Below are 18,721 nucleotides of genomic sequence, written 5' to 3'. Positions count from 1 at the left end.
ACACACACACACACACACACCACAGCTAAAAACAATGGTTCAATGAGGAAGCTGAGAGAAAACACATTTCTGGCTATTTGTCAATAGAGTCCTTCCTTTCTCTATGCAGCTGATTTTAATTCAGAGATAAGAATCTCACATTAAGACTTGATTGACTCAGTGCGGTTTGTATTGAATCTGTCTCGCTGGTTCATTTGGCTTTGGAGTTAATGTTCTCACTCATTCTGGCACTCCCAACGGGTCTTTGGCTTTGTGGATCTGACATCGGCGTTTGATTCCCAGGCTGTCAATCATGTCTTTCAGCGGACATCAGCACATAGTGTACAAGTTAATAAATAACAAATATCAACACAGCGGCCATCTTGAAGACCTCTTCACAATGACTTGGAGACTTGACAGCAGAGAAAACTTTGAGTCATCATCCCTCACCTCACACACTGTCAGAGAGAAGAGATCACACTGATTACAAAGATTAGCAGCAGTATCTGGCATGTGTGTGTGTATGTGTGTGTGCATGTTCTGTGTTTACACTGTACAGTGCAGTGGAGGCTTCAGCATCGGGATATTTGCCACAAAATGCCTGCAGGCCCCATTCAGTCATGCTTAGTGAGTTTCATAAATATCTACAAAACTGTGTTTAAAGTCAGAGATAAGACTGGCGGTGCAGGCTATTTTTGGGGCTTGTCTGTAGTTATAAAGGTGTGGAGAGACACGGCATGGCAGGAACAAACTGCCTTAGAATTCACCATTAGAAGAAGACGATTGCCTCACAAAGAGGCCTTTAATGTAATTCACCCGAAGCCTTCACCACTACTGCCATCTGACATTGAAATAAAATTGGTCTCCATTGGAAATATCTTCTTCCCAAGGTCAGGCAATTGTATGTATTTCAGTGTGGACTAAACGGCTTCATGACATGTTCTGCATATGTTATGTCTAGCGTTTACTTTGAACTGAAGCAGGGCTGGACTTAACAGAGGGAGGTGGGAGATGGTGGCGGGTTATCCCACAAAGCTCTGACATCATCTCTTGCTCCCATCTGCTGTGCTTCACCCACGTTTCATTCAACCCCTTTGACACAGAACATTGAGAAACTGTCGGCTGCCCACGGGGACAGCCGCACTTCCTACGAGCTCTCCGTCCAAACTCCATCATTGTCTTATGTAAGACATTCATTTTAAAAAAATAAGCTGATTTTGTCTCTCAACATTAGAACTGGGCTGTGTGGATTTGAATAATGTGCTTTTGTGTGTTATTCAGTCTCTCTTAGTCTATCTGCGTTGTCTTTGGCATTTCTCTTTTTCTTCCTTCTCTTTATGGACAGTTCTGGGTTGGGGAGACATTGGCAGCCCTGGCTGTGTTGGCAGACGCCAGGCTCGGGCGTGGCACGACTGAGCAGCGCGGTTCAGTCATTATCTAAGGCGTGTCGACGCAGTGTGTGAAAGGATTGGGGCGGGGGCGGAGATTAGACCATAGTCTTCAGGAAATGTTGAATCAGAATGTTTTGTGACAGCTCAGGGCTTAATGGGTCTCAGAAGGGCTCTGAGGTTTTTAGCGTCAATCGTCACAATGTTTTTTCAGTTACCATGACTTAGCTTATGAGTCATCACCTAGCATTATTACATGTGGCAAAGCAAAGTAAAGGGAGGTGTTCTTAAAGCATAAGAACCCGAGAAACCAGGTTTGTACTTAGCCTCACACAGTTTAGTACTTCACTTTCTTAAATCCCACTCATATTCTCAGGTTTTAATCTGTGACATGGGTTTGTATTTGTATTTGTGTATATTATGGATCCCCATTAGCTGCTGCCAAAGCAGCAGCTACTCTTCCTGGGGTCCAGCAAAATTAAGGCAGTTTATACAATTTTAAAAACACAACCCTCTGGCCCCTACTCCACCACTACCACATATCTACAGTACTAAATTCATGTGTATGTATAGTGCGTATGTTATCGTGTGTGTGTGTGTGTGTGTGTGTGTGTGTATGTGTCTGTGCCAATGTTTGTGTTGCCTCACAGTCACCGCTGTTCCATAAGGTGTTTTTTTAAATCTGTTTTTTAAATCAAATTTTACTGCTTGCATCAGGTACTTGATGTGGAATAGAGTTCTATGTAGTCATGGCTCTATGTAGTACTGTGTGCCTCCCATAGTCTGTTCTGAACTTGGGGACTGTGAAGAGACCTCTTGTGGCATGTATTGTGGGCATGGGTGTACGCGTTGTGTGCCAGTAGTTTAGACAGACAGCTCGGTGCATTCAACATGTCAATACCTCTCATAAATAAAAGTAGTGATGAAGACAATCTCTCCTCCACTTTGAACCAGGAGAGATTGACAAACATATTATTAATATTAGCTCTCTGTGTACATCCAAGGGCCAGCCGTGATGCCCTGTTCTGAGCCAATTGCAATTTTCCTAAGTCCATTTTTTGTGGCACATGACCACACAACTGAACAGTAGTCAAGGTGTGACAAAACTAGGGTCTGTAGGGCCTGCCTTGTTGATGGTGTTGTTAAGAAGACAGAGCATCACTTTATTATAGACAGACTTCTCCCCATCTTAGCTACTACTGCATCAATATGCTTTGACCATGACAGTTTACAATCTAGGGTTAGTCCAAGCAGTTTAGTCATCTCAACTTGCTGAATTTCTACATTATTTATTACAATGTTTAGTTGAGGTTTAGGGTTTAGTGAGTGTTTTGTTCCAAATTCAATGCTTTTAGAAATTCAATGCTTTTAGTTTTAGAAATATTTAGAGCTAACTTATTCCTTGCCACCCACTCTGAAACTTACTGCAGCTCTTTGTTGAATGTTGCAGTCATTTCAGTCGCTATTGTAGCTGACGTGTATAGTGTTGAGTCATCTGCATACATAGACACTCTGGCTTTACTCAAAGTCAGTGGCATGTTGTTAGTAAAAATTTAACAAGCATGGGGCCTAAACAGGTACCCTGGAGAATTCCTGATTCTAACTGGATTATATTTGAGAGGCTTCCATTAATGAACACCCTCTGTGTTCTGTTAGACAAGTAACTCTTTTTCTACATTATAGCAGGGGGTGTAAAGCCATAACACATACATTTTTACATCAGCAGACTATGGACGATAATGTCAAAAGCTGCACTTAAGTCTAAGAAGACCCACAATCATTTTACAATCAATTTCTCTCAGTCAATCATCAGTCATTTGTGTAAGTGCTGTGCTTGTTGATTGTCCTTCCCTATAAGCATGCTGAACTTCTGTTTTCAGTTTGTTTACTGTGAAATAGCATTGTATCTGGTCAAACACCATTTTTTCCAGAAGTTTACTAAGGGTTGGTAACAGGCTGATTGGTCGGCTATTTGAGCCAGTAAAGGCACCTTTACTATTCTTGGGTAGCGGAATGACTTTAGCTTCCCTCCAGGTCTGAGGGCACACACTCTCTAGTAGTCTTAAATTGAAGATGTGGCAAATAGGAGTGTCAATATTGTCTGCTATTATCCTCAATAATTTTCCATCCAGATTGTCAGACCCCGGTGGCTTGTCATTGTTGCTAGACAGCAATAATTTTTTCACCTCTTCCACACTGACTTTACGGAATTCCAAAGTACAATTCTTGTCTTTCATAATTTGGTCAGGTATACTTGGATGTGTAGTGTCAGCGTTTGTTGCTGACATGTCATCCCTAAGTTTGCTTATCTTGCTGTGTGTCTCAATATTAGTCACAGATTACAGATTTTATTCATGACACTGGAGAGGAGGAGGGATTTTGATTGGCGAAAATGAACACCTGCATGTCCAATGACATCATTCATTGCCATTAATTATAATTTTATCAATATGAAATCAGAACTTTCATCACTAATCTAGATCATTTATCACAGTTGGTTTGCTGGGCCACAATGACCAATTCTTCTCTGGTGGTCCTGATTATAGCTAACAGGAAAGTGATGGAAAGTCTGTCCGTCAGACTGTCTGTTCTTTTCGACCACGATGACAAATCCTCTGGTTCAAAGCAGGAGCAGGGTTTATGATGGTTTATGATAATTTATAGTAGCAACACTCAGTGACAGTACAACAGTACTGATGGTTGCAGAGCTCCTAGTAGAGTTGTCAATTGATTTCTCACATGACTTGTCAGTCAGTGCAACCTTAAGCTATTATGACTGTGTTCAAAGTGTGACCTTCTCCAGTCTCCTCTGGCCTTCATGGCAGTCACTGCCCCGCAGTCTCTCTCTCTTCTTAAGGGCTGTGCCAGTATCCACTAAAGAGTCTTGATTCCCAGCTTCCCCCTGTCTTGATTAGGCTCTGCCCTCCCATGCTCGCACACATGCACACACACGCACACAAGCACGTACTCACACACTCATATACAAACACACACAGATACACACACTCACACCCACTCAGATGTGTGTGCAAACATACATATACAGACACACACACACTGCTAAACAAACCACTGTGAAGCCGCAGCATCTCCCTGAGGTACGGAGATCAGGCACCGTGCCACTGTGAAGTTCCAGCTTCCACTCAGCCACTGTGAAGTTCCAGCTTCCACTCAGTCACTGTGAAATTCCAGCTTCCACTCAGCCACTGTGAAGTTCCAGCTTCCTCTCAGTCACTGTGAAGTTCCAGCTTCCATTCAGCCACTGTGAAGTTCCAGCTCCCAGCTTCCACCAGTCGTAACTATGCAGAGACGGCCAGTTGCTAGCCGACCCACATGCCACTGACCTGTTATTGGCTGATCTGGTGTCTGTGCTAATTATGTAGCTGAACGTCTGCTCTGCTGCTTCCTCTGTCTGTTGCTAACTGGTGTTTAGCGATTTAACCCACCAACAGATCAATGCAAGCGTGTAATGTGTGCGTGTGTGTGATGACAAAAGCTTACTTTCTCAATTTTTACATGATGAATACATTCATGAAACTATTTTGTACTATTAAAGATTTCTACAGCTCAAATCAGATATTTAAAAATCAAGTTTTGAGTCCTGTAGACTGGCTGAAACATCACACATCTCAAAACTTCTCAAAACGAGTTAATAGGCCCACCTGTATTGGTCTCCAGGGGTGAAATATCCCTCTGACTTTTATAAAATCTCTCTTCAACACCTTGGAGGTAGAGGATAGCATTAAAGTAGTGCTTGTCTGTCAAGGACGCGCTCGGAATGTTTTTGATCCAACCCCCTCCGATCCTGCCATGGGCCATTCCTTCACACAGCTTATTTGATTCAGTTCTGTTCTTAGATTCTCTCGATATCCCAGTGGCATATGCAAAGACTGACGCCGTTCTTCTAACATCAACCAATAATTCCTTCAGACAGAGACAGGGCTTCAATAGGTAGATAGAGAGGGTTGTGTGTGTGTGATAAGGTGAAGCCATATTAATCACCTGGGGCTCCAATTTGACCCCTGGTGACGTAGATGACCTGAGGGGAGTGGTGTCTGGGTTAAGGGCGTTTGATGGGAGTTGGGGAGTTGGAGTACGCACTCAGCAGAGACTCAGGAGGAAGAAGGGCAGGGGGGATGCTGCTGCTGTTGCTGAGGGGGTTGTTTCTGAAGAACTAAATATCTGCCATTATATTAGTCCAGAGGGATTTTCTGGGTACAGGCATCCTGGTGTTTTTATATATTTCCCTTTTTTTGACAGAGGCGAGTGGGACAGGGAGTTACCTTGTCATCCAATGTCAAATCAAATCAAAGTTAATTTGCCACGTGCGCCGAATACAACAGGCCTTACAGTGAAATGCTTACTTACAGGCTCTAACCAATAGTGCAAAAAAGGTATTAGGTGAACAATAGGTAGGTAAAGAAATAAAACAACAGTAAAAAGACAGGCTATATACAGTAGAGAGGCTATAAAAGTAGTGAGGCTACATACAGACACCGGTTAGTCAGGCTGATTGAGGTAGTATGTACATGTAGGTATGGTTAAAGTGACTATGCATATATGATGAACAGAGAGTAGCAGTCGCGTAAAAGAGGGGTTGGCGGGTGGTGGGTGGGACACAATGCAGATAGCCCGGTTAGCCAATGTGCTGGAGCACTGGTTGGTCGGCCCAATTGAGGTAGTATGTACATGAATGTATAGTTAAAGTGACTATGCATATATGATAAACAGAGAGTAGCAGCAGCGTAAAAAGTGGGGTGGGGGGTGGGGGGCCACAGAATGCAAATAGTCCGGGTAGCCATTTGATTACCTGTTCAGGAGTCTTATGGCTTTGGGGTAAAAACTGTTGAGAAGCCTTTTTGTCCTAGACTTGGCACTCCAGTACCGCTTGCCATGCGGTAGTAGAGAGAACAGTCTATGACTGGGGTGGCTGGGGTCTTTGACAATTTTTAGGGCCTTCCTCTGACACTGCCTGGTGTAGAGGTCCTGGATGGCAGGCAGCTTAGCCCCAGTGATGTACTGGGCCGTGCGCACTACCCCCTGTAGTGCCTTGCGGTCAGAGGCCAAGCAATTGCCGTACCAGGCAGTGATGCAACCAGTCAGGATGCTCTCGATGTTGCAGCTGTAGAACCTTTTGAGGATCTCAGGACCCATGCCAAATCTTTTTAGTTTCCTGAGGGGGAATAGGTTTTGTCGTGCCCTCTTCACGACTGTCTTGGTGTTTGGACCATTCTAGTTTGTTGTTGATGTGGACACCAAGGAACTTGAAGCTCTCAACCTGCTCCACTACAGCCCCGTCGATGAGAATGTGGGCATGCTCCGTCCTCCTTTTCCTGTAGTCCTCAATCATCTCCTTAGTCTTGGTTACGTTGAGGGATAGGTTGTTATTCTGGCACCACCCGGCCAGTTCTCTGACTTCCTCCCTATAGGCTGTCTCGTCGTTGTCGGTGATCAGGCCTAGCACTGTTGTGTCGTCTGCAAACTTAATGATGGTGTTGGAGTCGTGCCTGGCCATGCAGTCGTGGGTGAACAGGGAGTACAGGAGGGGACTGAGCACGCACCCCTGGGGAGCTCCAGTGTTGAGGATCAGCATGGCAGATGTGTTGCTACCTACCCTCACCACCTGAGGGTGGCCCGTCAGGAAGTCCAGGATCCAGTTGCAGATGGAGGTGTTTAGTCCCAGGATCCCTAGCTTAGTGATGAGCTTTGAGGGTGTTGAACGCTGAGCTGTAGTCAATGAATAGCATTCTCACATAGGTGTTCCTTTTGTCCAGGTGGGAAAGGGCAATGTGGAGTGCAATAGAGATTGCATCATCTGTGGATTTGTTTGGGCGGTATGCAAATTGGAGTGGGTCTAGGGTTTCTGGGATAATGGTGTTGATGTGAGCCATTACCAACCTTTCAAAGCACTTCATGGCTACAGACGTGAGTGCTACGGGTCTGTAGTCATTTAGGCAGGTTGCCTTTGTGTTCTTGGGCACAGGGTCTATGGTGGTCTGCTTGAAACATGTTGGTATTACAGACTCAATCAGGGACATGTTGAAAATGTCAGTGAAGACATCTGCCAGTTGGTCAGCACATGCCCGGAGCACATGTCCTGGTAATCCATCTGGCCCCGCAGCATTGTGTATGTTGACCTGTTTAAAGGTCTTACTCACGTCGGCTATGGAGAACGTGATCACACAGTCTTCCAGAACAGCTGGTGCTCTCATGCATGTTTCAGTGTTATATGCCTTGTGGCGAGCATAGAAGTGATTTAGCTCGTCTGGTAGGCTCGTGTCACTGGGCAGCTCACGGCTGTGCTTCCCTTTGTAGCCTATAATAGTTTGCAAGCCCTGCCACATAAAATGAGCGTCGGATCCGGTGTAGTATGATTCAATCTTAGCCCTGTATTGACGCTTTGCCTGTTTCACGGTTTGTCGCAGGGCATAGCAGGATTTCTTGTAAGCTTCCGGGTTAGAGTTCCGCACCTTGAAAGCGGCAGCTCTACCCTTTAGCTCAGTGCGAATGTTGCCTGTAATCCATGGCTTCTGGTTGGGGTATGTACGTACAGTAACTGTGGGGACGACGTCCTCGATGCACTTATTGATAAAGCCAGTGACTGATGTGGTGTACTCCTCAATGCCATCGGAAAAATCCCGGAACATGTTCCAGTCTGTGATAGTAAACAGTCCTGTAGTTTAGCATCTGCTTCATCTGACCACTTATTTATAGACTGAGTCACTGCTGCTTCCTGCTTTCATTTCTGCCTGTAAGCAGGAATCAGGAGGATAGAGTTGTGGTCGGATTTACCAAATGGAGGGCGAGGGAGAGCTTTGTACGCGTCTCTGTGTGTGGAGTACAGGTGATCTAGAATTTTTTTCCTCTGGTTGCACATTTAACAAGTTGATGGAAATTTGGTAGAACTGATTTAAGTTTCACTGCATTAAAGTCTGCGGCCACTAGGAGCGCCGACTCTGGGTGAGTGGTTTCCTGTTTGCTTATTTCGTTATACAACTCTTATACAGAGTGCAGTCTTAGTGCCAGAATCTGTCTGTGGTGGTAAATAAACAGCCACGAGAGGTATAGCTGAAAACTCTCGACGCAAGTAGTGTGGCCTGCAATTTATCACAATATACTCTATTTCAGGTGAGAAAAATCTAGACTTCCTTAGATTTCGTGCACCAGCTGTTGTTTACAAATATGCACAGACCCGGCATCCGGCTCTTTGTCCTCTGTACCTGCGTCGCTTCCTCTTGCAAATAACGGGAATGTTGGCCCTGTCGGGTGTTTTGAGAATGTCTTGTGCGTCTTACTTGTTGAAGAAAAAATCTTTGTCTAATCCGAGGTGAATGATTGCCGTCCTGATATCCAGAAGCTCTTTTTTTGCCGTAAGATACAGTTGCAGAAACATTATGTACAAAATAAGTTACAAATAACGCGTTAAAAAACACATAATAGCACAATTGGTTGGGCGCCCGTAAAACTGCTGCCATTTCTTCTGGCGCCATTTTGTCAGTCTGAACCTGAGTAATGGAAGCTGATGGCTTTCCTCTAGCTGCTTGCGAGGTTGGAGGGAGGGAGGGAGGGATGCATGGATGGAGGACGGAATGAGGAAGAGGAGTGGGAAAGTAGGGCTCCTCTGATCTCCATTTCTCCTGTGCTGACGAGAGAAAGAGAAGAAGAATGAGAGAAAAGGAGAGAGAAAGAGAGAACAGCAGTAAGAGGATGGGGTAGAGAGAGGGGTGAGTTAAGCAAACATACAAACAAGAACAAGCTGTTCTCCACAACAACTGAATGTACACAGCAGCTACCTAGCGTAACAAATTCCCAATACGTGTGGAGAAGTTTCTCCTCGTGTTAGACATAACTTTAGAACTGTGCGGACGATCCCAACAGCTGTTAGCATAGTTAACCCTGTCTGTTGACAGACATAGCCAGTTCTTCTGAGTAGGATTACATACACTACATGTCCAAAAGTATGTGGACAACTTATCGTCGAACATCTCATTCCAAAATCATGGCCATTAATATGGAGTTGGTCCCCCTTTGCTGCTATAACAGCCTCTAGATGTTGGAACATTGCTACGGGGACTTGCTTCCATTCAGTCACAAGAGCGTTAGTGAGGTCTGGCACTGATGTTGGGCGATTAGGCCTGGCTCGCAGTCGGCGTTCCAATTCATCCCAAAGGTGTTCGATAGGGTTGAGGTCAGGACTGCGGACCAGTCAACTTCTGGCACACCAATCTTGACACACCATTTCTGTATGGACCTCGCTTTGTGCATGGGGCATTGTCATGCTGAAACAGGAAAGAGCTTCCCCAAACTGTTGCCACAAAGTTGGAAGCACAAAATCGTCTAGAATGTCATTGTATGCTGTAGCGTTAAGATTTCCCTTCACCGTAAGTAAGGGGCCTAGCCCGAATCATGAAAAACAGCACCAGACCATTGTTCCTTCTCCACCAAACTTTATAGTTGGCACTATGCATTGCGGCAGGTGGCGTTCTCCTGGCAAACCCAGATTTGTTTGTCTGACTGCCAGATAGTGAAGCGTGATTCATCACTCCAGAGAACACGTTTCCACTGTTCCAGAGTCGAATGGTGGTGAGCTTTACACCACTCCAGGCAATGCTTGGCATAGCGTATGGTGATCTTAAGCTTGTGTGTGGCGGCTCGGCCATAGAAACCGATTTCATGAAGCTCCCGATGAATAGTTATTGTGCTGACATTGCTTCCAGAGGCAGTTTGGATCTTGGTAGTGAGTGTTGCAACCGAGGACAGACAATTTTTAGGTGCTACGCGCTTCAGCACTCGGCGGTCCCGTTCTGTGAGCTTGTGAGGCCTACCACTTTGTGGCTGAGCCGTTGTTGCTCCTAGACATTTTCACTTCCCAATAACAACACCGGGGAACCGGGGAAGCTCTAGCAGGGCAGACATTTTTACGAACTGACTTGTTGGAATGGTGGCATCCTATGACGGTGCCACGTTGAAAGTCACTAAGCTCTTCAGTAAGGCCATTCTTCTGCCACTGTTTGTCTATGGAGATTGCATGGCTGTGTGCTTTATTTTATACATTTGTCAGCAACGGGTGTGGCTGAAATTGCCGAATCCACTAATTTGAAGGGGTGTCCACATACTTTTGTATAAATAGTGTATGTACTGAATGTCTAGAGAGAAGTACCATGTGTCACAGTGTGAAAGGTCCCGTAGGGTTAGCATTTCAAAGATGACGGTGAATCTGTTAACCTGTCAAATTATATATAATAATATATGCCAATTAGCAGACACTTTTATCCCAAAAAAATTACAGTCATGCGTGCATACATTTTACTTATGGGTGGTCCCAAGAATTGAACCCACTACCCTGACATTATAAGCACCGTGCTCTACCAACTGAGCTACAGAGGAACCTGGAATGCAGGGGGTTATAAATGAAGGTAAAGAGTTAGCATTCACCATTGTTGATGTGAGACGGAACAGAAGGCAGAGAGAGTGGAGGGGGAGCAGTTAGGGAAGTGGTCCAGGTGAGTGGCTCGGCTCTGCCCAGCACTGGGCTGGCGACGCCAGACAGATGGCATTTCTTAGGGGGCATGGCCACTGGCACAGGGCTGAGGATGGAGGGATGGGGAAAGAGGATGAGGTGTGGTGACTATCTCTAGTGACCTGTTACAGTCACAGGGCTGAGGATGGAGGGATGGGAAAAGAGGAGGGATGGTGGGATTGAGGGACGGAGGTTAGGTGTGGTGGCTGCCTCTAGTGACCTGTTAGTGCGACTCCTTCCTCATCCCTGCTGCTGCTGCTGCTGCTCATTTCGACAGCTGTTGTGCTGACATGGCACATCCTATCTTCTGCCAGCCTTACCTGTGAACACCTGTCTCTTACCAAGCACAACAACGTCTCTAAACTCCCTGAGAAAATTAATAAATCAGCACTTCAACCCTAAAACTGTCTGGGCCAGGCTGTGCCTACACAATCACCTGCTGCATTATGGAACCGGTTATAAAGTCTGAAGGGTGGATGGTGAAGTCCTGCCACCCATGTGGCAGGACCCATTTATTCCATGGCTCCATTTTGGAAAATGTTCAGGGCACCAAACTACATAAGTGTACCAAGTTTCATGCTTTTCTGAAAAAGCCCTCCCTTCCCCACTGCACTGCTCCCTCAACGTCATCAAAACGAAGGAGCTGATTGTGGACCTCAGAAGGCTGAAAAAATTTGGCTTGGCCTGTAAGTCCCTCGTGAACTACTAAAGATGCACCATTGAGATCATCCCGTGGAGCTGTATCACCGCCTGGTATGGCAACTGCACTGGTGCGGTCAGCCCAACGCATCACAGGGGCACACTGCCTGCCCTCCAGGACATCTACAGCACCCGGTGTCACAGGAAGGCCAAGAAGATCATTAAGGACCTCAGCCACCCGAGCCACGTCCTGTTCACTCCACTACCATCTAGAAGGCGGAGACAGTACAGTTAAATAGTTACCACTAGCTGGCCTCCACCCAGTAACCTGCCCTGAACTTAGTCACTGTTACTAGCTGGCTAAAACCCGCTACTCCACCCTGCACCTTAGAGACTGCCGCCCTATGTACATTGTCATTGAACACTAGTCACTTTAATAATGTTTACATACTGTTTTACCCACTTCATATGTATATACTGTATTCTAGTCAAGGCCTATCCTATATAACTACTGCTGTACATACCTTTTCTATTCATATACTGTCCATACTGTCTGTGCACACATCTTATACATATATATTGTTCTATTCCAGACTCTGACATTGCTCATTCTAAAATGTCTTAATTCCTTTGTTTTTATTTGGGGGATTTACGTGCATTGTTTTGTATTGTTAGTTATTACTGCACTGTCACTACACCCGCTATCACATCTGCAAAATATGTGTACGCAACCAATAACATTTTATTCGATAAACAGTAGTTTAGCGTTTAGTCTAGTGTTATGAGCAGGAGAAGCTCTGTTGTCCCTGCAAGTCTAAAGATGCCAGTGACAAACGTGATAAGTGGTATTGTTATGGAGTTATAATTGTTAGTAGGGAGTTGTCTGACTCATATTGCTCAAGTAGAACACTGTGATCTGGAAGGTCTAATAAAGTAGAACAGTCATGATGATGTTCACGTTATGAATACCACACTTGGCCTGCCTGGTGACATTTTCCATTGTGTTTTATGTTGTTCATACAGAGGGAGAGAAAGTTACAACAAAATAGAGGGTGTTTTCTATCATTAGCTCTACAGCCTTAAAGGGTTAATTTGTCCTTACTAATAATTTACCTATTCCCTATATACTGCACTACTTTTGACCAGGCCCCATAGAGCTCTGGTCAAAGGTAGCGCACTATGTAGGGAATAGGGTGCCATTTTGGCCACATTCTTAGATAGTTGTCTATGTACCTAGATCGTCTGTAGCTTTTCTGAATACCTATTTCAGATAGAGGTAGCGTTGTTTTTTTGTCTCATTGTATTTGTTCAATGATTCCATGTCAGAATATCAATGCATGTCAAACAGGTCCTGCCACTACAGTGTAAGGCCATCCTTTTTGGCTAAAATAACAATATAGCATTAATATCCTTCCCAACATTCTAAAAAGCAAGATCCCTTCGAGCTTTTCATTCATATGAAGAACTATGAGTCTTCCCCTATGTGTGCACATTGTATTCTAACTGTTGTAAGATTGGTTTTAACAGTGGCTATGTTGCCTTTGGCCTGGAGGCCATGTCCCCCTGGTCGCCAACCTTAATGTGGCAATAATCAGACTAGCGTAGCCTAGTGCTTTAGCGCTTCACCCCTTCTACACTACTTTACACTAGGGGGTTGTTCGGTTCTCTGAATTCTATCTTAAGGTATTTTACTCCGTGCACAAAATTAGAAGGGGCAGAGAATTGAAAGTGAGAGTGAATGTGTATTCGAGTACAATATAAATGAATTATGGCTGAAAGAAGGGTTGCTGTAAACAAAACTTCGACTCAAAGCAGATCCGAAATGAAATTCATTAACTCTGCCATAGTTTAAATTTCCGCATGCTGAGTCTAATTATATTCAGTGACAGCGGCTTTGATACGTCTCCACTGTAGGTTGCTGTGACTGTAATGTATTGAATTACTCCTAGAATCTTTCCTTATTTCATTTTCTTTTCTTTCTTTTTTTGTCATGCCGTTTCCTTTTGCCCTCTTTCAATCTCTGGCTGTAGTTTTACCCCGAGGGGGAATTCGGCTTGACGGCGCAAATGTATTTTTCCCCTTAGTGAAGCAGTAGAATAATAATCATGGAAGCTTCTTCTTCGTTCATTCATTCGAGATAGAGAGAGAGAGTATTGAAAAGAACAGGATCATGGGATAAATCAAGTTTTTTTTACTGATCATCAATATCCTCACTTGGGTAATTATGGATGACATTTATAGATTCTGAACTTTTACTGCAGGCTAAATCAGGGTCACACAGAATGTTTCTTGGTAGTCTTTAACAAATCTATTTTGAAACAAATGTACACACCTCACACACATGGTTATGGGCTTAAAAAAAAGAAGACACCTGTACCATGTCAGATATAGAGTTGAAATGTATTACATTTTGAGTTTGTGTCCCAATATTACATTTTATACATCACAAAAGACTGAAATATAAAACAACGTTTGACATAGAAACACTGGATTTTTTGCAGTTTAAAAAAAAAAAATGTTTATTTATTATGAAAAATATTAATGCCATTCCACCCATGAGGCCACTAGAGGGCAATTTGGTCATTTGACTGCAGGAAAGGGGTCTATGACCCACGATGCCCTTTTATACAGACAATTGAGTTGGAAATCCTACCTGCACCCTGTCTGGCCCCCTGGTCCTCTCAGCGCCACAGCTAGTGTGTGTGTCTGGTCTAAGCAGGGCTTCAAAACAGAACAACCATCTAAATGGGCACCTGTATGGCCTTGTTTATGCTAACAGATGTTCTTTTTTTTATTCTGCTCAGAGTTCATAGAAGTCATTGGCTTTGTTCGAGAGCATCAAATCCGTGACGCATTGTGGGTAAATTGTGACCGACTGAATGACTAGATATGTATGATCTTAGGTGATTTATACAGCGGGGGGTTATAATCCTGAATGCTGATTGGTTAAAACCGCATTCCAGCTGGTGTCTATTCCACAAGTTAACGCTGGCTAAATCTATGACGTTAAAATGCCTATCTACTCTGTTCCATCTACCCAGCCAGGCAATTTATAAACTTCATCTCCACTATAAAAAGAATCTAGACATTATCTCACATTTCATTTAGACTAACATTTAGTTTTCAACAGCGGAGATTTGTATAAACCTTGCTGTCTGTCTCTCCGACATTTGCAAAATTGTTTCAATATTCAAATTCGATGAGCAACAGGCATGAGCTTGTACTCAATACCTCTCAGAGTACCGGCAATCCTTCTTGATCTGTCTTTCTGAGACCTGGCATACGGAACAGGATCTGGAATCCGTTGTGGAGCTGCATGGCTACACAATTGTTAGATTGGACCAAAACATCAACTCTGGTAAGACAAATGGTGGTGGAGTTTGTGCATTCATCATCGAGAAATATTGCAATCCTGCCCATATTACAACTAAGCACAAGGTCTGTAATAAAGACATTCCTCTTAACCTACGGCCAGGTTATTTATTGTTTACATAGCCCCCTCTGTTGACGCCCTAATAGCTGCCGACTTAATTCATGACCTTGTATCCCAGGCTGAGACAATTACCTGAAGCAGTAAAGCTGATCCTGGGAGACTTTAACATGCACAATCTATCTGAACTTAGCATCATATCAATTACCATGTCCTACCCGAAATGAACCCTGTCTGGACCTCTGTTATGGTAGCATCCCAGGTGTGTATTTTTCCAAGGAATTGCCCAATCTTGGGGGTTGGGATCATAACATGGTTCAGCTCATCCCAGTCTACAAAGCACGTCTGCAGCGAGAGAAGGCTGAAAAGATGGAGATTAAAAGCTGGACTCCTGAAGCGACTGAAGCCATCCAGGACTGTTGGACAGAGCCAATGACCTGGAAGAAGCAGCAGATACCCTCTCTGAGTACATCGGTTTCTGTGAGGATTCCCAAAAAGAAAGTTAACATCTTCCCCAATAATTAACCGTGGGTAACTCGAGAATTTAAAAAAGTGTTTAAATCAGGTGGCAGTAAAGAGGAAAGGAAAAATATTCAGAGGCAACTTTAAAGCAAAATTAAGGAGTACAAAGACAAATTAGAAAACCTTTTCAAAGACAAGGACAGTAGGAAAGCCTGGCAAGGGCTACAAACCATCACAAGCTACAAACCAAAGAGACATTGTATGACTGTTTAAAATGACCTTGCTTTTCAAATTTTTTGGACAGTTTCTATTGTAGGTTTGACATGTGTGATTTTATATCGCAGCAGAAAGTGGCATACCAGCTCGTGATATACAGATTTCTGTGAATGACGTCAAGCAATACTTTCAACGTGTCAACCCACAAAAATCACATGGTCCAGATGCAGCAAGGCACTTCAGGCATGCGCAGACCATCACGCATTACCATTAGAGAAGCTGTTCCAGCTGTCACTGAACAGTGGGATAATTCCAGACTTATGGAAGAAGTCGCTGATTTCCCCAATACCTAAAAACAATAGGCCAAAATAAAATAACGATTTACGCCCTGTAGCCCTGACATCTGTACCTATGAAGTGTTTTAAAAACATTTCCCATAGGGCGGCACACAATTGGCCCAGCATCGTTCTGGTTAGGGTTTGGCCGTCATTGTAAGGGTGTAGGCCATCATTGTAAATAAGAATTTGTTCTTAACTGACTTGCCTAGTTAAATAAAAGTTAAATAAACAAAATTCTACAACAAATTAACTCTGGTCTCTCATCCCAATCAGACTCAAACAAATTTGCATACCGTGCCTTCAGGGGTGTTGGTGATACATTACTGGTCATGCTGAACAATATCCATGAACATTTGGAAAAGGCAAATTTCAATAGAGCGTTTAACACCATCCAACCCCACCTACTAGTGGATAAACTGGTGAATTTGGGTGTCAACTCTCTCCTGACTGAGTGGATTTATAGTTTCCTTGTGAACCGTACTCAACAAGTGAAGTTTAACTCTGCCATCTCTACATAAATAATGGTGGATACGGGAGCCCCTCAAGGTTGCATACTTTCACGGATACTGTACACACTGTACACAAACGAGTGTCAAGCCTCTGGCAGAGCCACACGTTTTTTTTAAATATGCAGATGACACTGCTGTTGTGGGTTTCCTCCACCCAGACCAAGCCTCTCTTCAAGGTTTTGACAGAGAAACAGCTAAATTCGTCCAGTGCTGTGCAGATAACTGTTACTAGGATATATTGGCACGGTTTTGTCGACTTTGTCTCGGGCCTAACAACACCAATCTGAATATAACCTCCAAACGGCGGCTTCTCTGGCATTATCATTTCATTCTACATCAGTAGATCGGCAGTGGCCTGCAGTGCCGGCAGCAATGTCAAACCAGCCCGTTGCTCACCCCACAGAACCCCAGAACAGCTACCGTAGCAGATAAGACAGCTATATGGCCATTACTAATCTACAGTCATTGTTGCTAACAGGTGTTTTTACAATTCTGCTCAAGGGTCGTAGCGCTCATTGCTCATCCCACATAGTTTCAGAACAGGCAGAGAAACATACACCTATACGTCCTTGCTATTGCTATCGGATGTGTTTAGACTTGTGCTTGAGGATCCTACACTCAGTAGAATCTTTTTCACTACCAAAGGGTTCTACCTGGAACCAAAAAGGTTTTTTCGATGAGGACAAACGAAGTACCCTTTTTTTCTAAGAATGTAGCACTTAATGCTCACCCCATATAGCCCCAGAACGGGCAGCTGAACAGACACCTGCCTGGCCTGTATTACTAGCAAATGTTTCTAGCCTTGTGCTCAAGGGGTCCTAGCGCTCTCTGCACAGCCCACAGGAAGCAGGGTTTCCCCTCTCTCGCTGTCCTCATTTTCACACTGTACCCAGTTTCCGGTCTAATAATACACATGAAAGCCTTGGTAGTATGAATGAAATCAACATCCAGGCTCTTTGTGGGCCTGGTTGCCCTTTAGGGGATGTGGGCTGGGCATCCTGGAAGGTACCAGCTATGCCATGGTGTAGTTGTCCTCTGAGGCTACATCCACTTCCACAACCTAGATAGCTTGCATCTGACTGTCATTCCAGGACTCTCTCTGTGTGTGTGTGTGTGTGTGTGTGTGTGTGTGTGTGTGTGTGTGTGTGTGTGTGTGTGTGTGTGTGTGTGTGTGTGTGTGTGTGTGTGTGTGTGCCTGTGTGTGTGGGTGTGCGGGCGTGTGTGTGTGTGTGTGTGTGTGTGTGTGTGTGTGTGTGTGTGTGTGTGTGTGTGGGTGTGCGGGCGTGTGTGTACGTCAGTGCATGCGTGTTTCCGTGAGGAGCATCATGGCCTGGTTATTTTCCTCCAGGTATAATAAGCTAAGCTGACATCACTTTAGATCCATCCGGGAGGGAGAGGTCATTATATAGTGTGAGCTGGGTTGTGTTACCCTGGTGGTTGGTTATTAGACTCACCCTGCATGGAGGGATTTCCTCTAGGGTCAGCTGGTCAGAGGACCACCTTGGGAGTTTTAGATCTCTCTCACATGGGCCCATAACACAACACAGACAGAACAGACTTATACTCTCACAGCCAGAACCATTTCACTTTCACCACCATTCACAGAATATGTCACCCTTCATAGACACCCATCTCTGCATTGATTCCTCCGGCCCTGTTGGACCATTCTTGATACACAGGGGAAACTGTTGTGTGTGAAAAACCCAGCAGCTTTGGAGTTCTTGACCCACTCAAACCGGTGCGCCTGGCACCTACTACCAAAGGCACTTAAATATTTTGTCTTGCCCATTCATCCTCTGAATGGCACACATACACAATCCATGTCTCAATTGTCATCCCCCTCCTTTCCTCCCGTCTCTTCCCCTCTCCTTTCCTGCCCTCTCCTCCCCTCCATTCACCTATCCTCTCCTCCCCTCTCTTCTCCTCCCCTCCCCTCTCCTGCCCTCTCCTCCCCTCTCCTCTTCTTCCCCTCTTATCCCTTCTCAACTCCTGCCATCCCCTATCATCACCTTGAGGGTTGCACATTTTGGGGAATATTCAGAGGTGTAAACTTTCAGTGGGAATTAATGGGAATATATGGGAATTAAAGGAAATGTATGCAAATTAATATTAATACCATTTAAATGTAGATGTTTTTTTGCATTGGGTATATTAACCATATCATATGGAGACAGAAACATAAAACGTTTACCTTATAATAAATAGACATAATTGCAAATGATTAAATCCTTTCAATAGAA

General features: G+C 44.3%; 1 protein-coding gene across 1 annotated transcript in view; it reads left to right on the top strand.

Moving 5' to 3' along the window:
• trps1 (trichorhinophalangeal syndrome I) overlaps window positions 1-18,721 on the top strand; it is a 174,340-nt gene that overhangs the window by 65,444 nt on the left and 90,175 nt on the right. The window lies entirely within an intron of this gene.

This window comes from Salmo trutta, chromosome 36 (genome assembly GCF_901001165.1).
Source record: "Salmo trutta chromosome 36, fSalTru1.1, whole genome shotgun sequence".
Taxonomy (NCBI): Eukaryota; Metazoa; Chordata; class Actinopteri; order Salmoniformes; family Salmonidae; genus Salmo; species Salmo trutta.
The sequence above is the reverse complement of the archived record's forward strand: the minus strand, read 5'-3'. Positions and strand labels throughout refer to the sequence as shown.